General features: G+C 49.5%; 1 protein-coding gene across 1 annotated transcript in view; it reads right to left on the bottom strand.

Annotated features, from left to right (window-relative positions):
* Positions 1 to 1,008, bottom strand: part of LOC104997097 (phosphorylase b kinase regulatory subunit alpha, liver isoform-like) — a 6,791-nt gene that overhangs the window by 4,579 nt on the left and 1,204 nt on the right. The window lies entirely within an intron of this gene.

Genomic DNA, 1,008 nt, shown 5'->3' with positions numbered 1-1,008 from the left:
GAGCACCTCCAGCCCTCCGTGGAAAAGCCTCATTTTCTAGGTGGCAGGGCTCAAGGGACAGTGTCTCTTAAAAGACTTTTCCTGAATGGTAGATGGTGCTGAGGTGTCCTCCCCACCCCGAACCTGAGTCCCCCCGCAAGCTGAAGACTTACGCAGAGATGGTCTTCTCCCGGGGTTCTGGGGGCAGGCCCACTGTGAGCTGCTTCTGGTGTGACAGCAGGTCCGTGCACGCCTGCATGGTCAGGGAGAGAGGGAGAAAGAACAGCAAAGCTGGTAGGGAAGGGCCACTGCCAATAAATTTGCCTTTATAAACTTTACCTATGCTGTCATTTATTTGAAAATTCATATACAGGTTCCAGGCTGAGCAACCCAGGCTGAGCTGGGTCCCTCTGGTCTTTGTGTCCCCAGGATGTGGCCCCAAGGCCTGGCTCTGCAGGGCCTGTGAGTCCTGAGTCCTAAAACACGGATGTTAAGACTTAATGACCATATTATAGTCCTAAATTGCCAGTTTCCCCATTATTCACATATAATAAATACTATAATAATGACCTTGAGTGTCATAGAAAGCAGTTCTGGAATTTGGGGTCTCAGGGTTAAAATACCCCTGATGACGGTACTACAGATGTGCAGAAATAACAGTGTTCTGGTTAGGAGGGTGCTGGATCACAAAGCATTTTCATTTAATTTCTTAGTAAATCCTTTTCTGCAGCTAAGAAGCAACAAAACGAATCAGTCTGAATTTCAACTGCTCTGTCCTTCCAAGAGCTGTGGGAGATCAGGAGACAAATACCTGCTCCATCTGTGTAATAAGTACCATGTTTCCTTTACAAATATGAGGTGCTTGCCTCCAGCTCTCCTAATAGGACGAGAGCATGGGGCTAGAGAGGATAGACAGCCAACCCGCACACACTCAGTGGCTCTGACCTCAGCCAGGACCTCCACTTTCTTCCGGAGGAGGCCGGAGATGTAGCGGATCAGGCCCCACTCCTGGTTCAAGCCGGCCTTCGC

This window comes from Bison bison, unplaced genomic scaffold (genome assembly GCF_000754665.1).
Source record: "Bison bison bison isolate TAMUID 2011002044 unplaced genomic scaffold, Bison_UMD1.0 scf7180017851861, whole genome shotgun sequence".
Taxonomy (NCBI): Eukaryota; Metazoa; Chordata; class Mammalia; order Artiodactyla; family Bovidae; genus Bison; species Bison bison.
The sequence above is the reverse complement of the archived record's forward strand: the minus strand, read 5'-3'. Positions and strand labels throughout refer to the sequence as shown.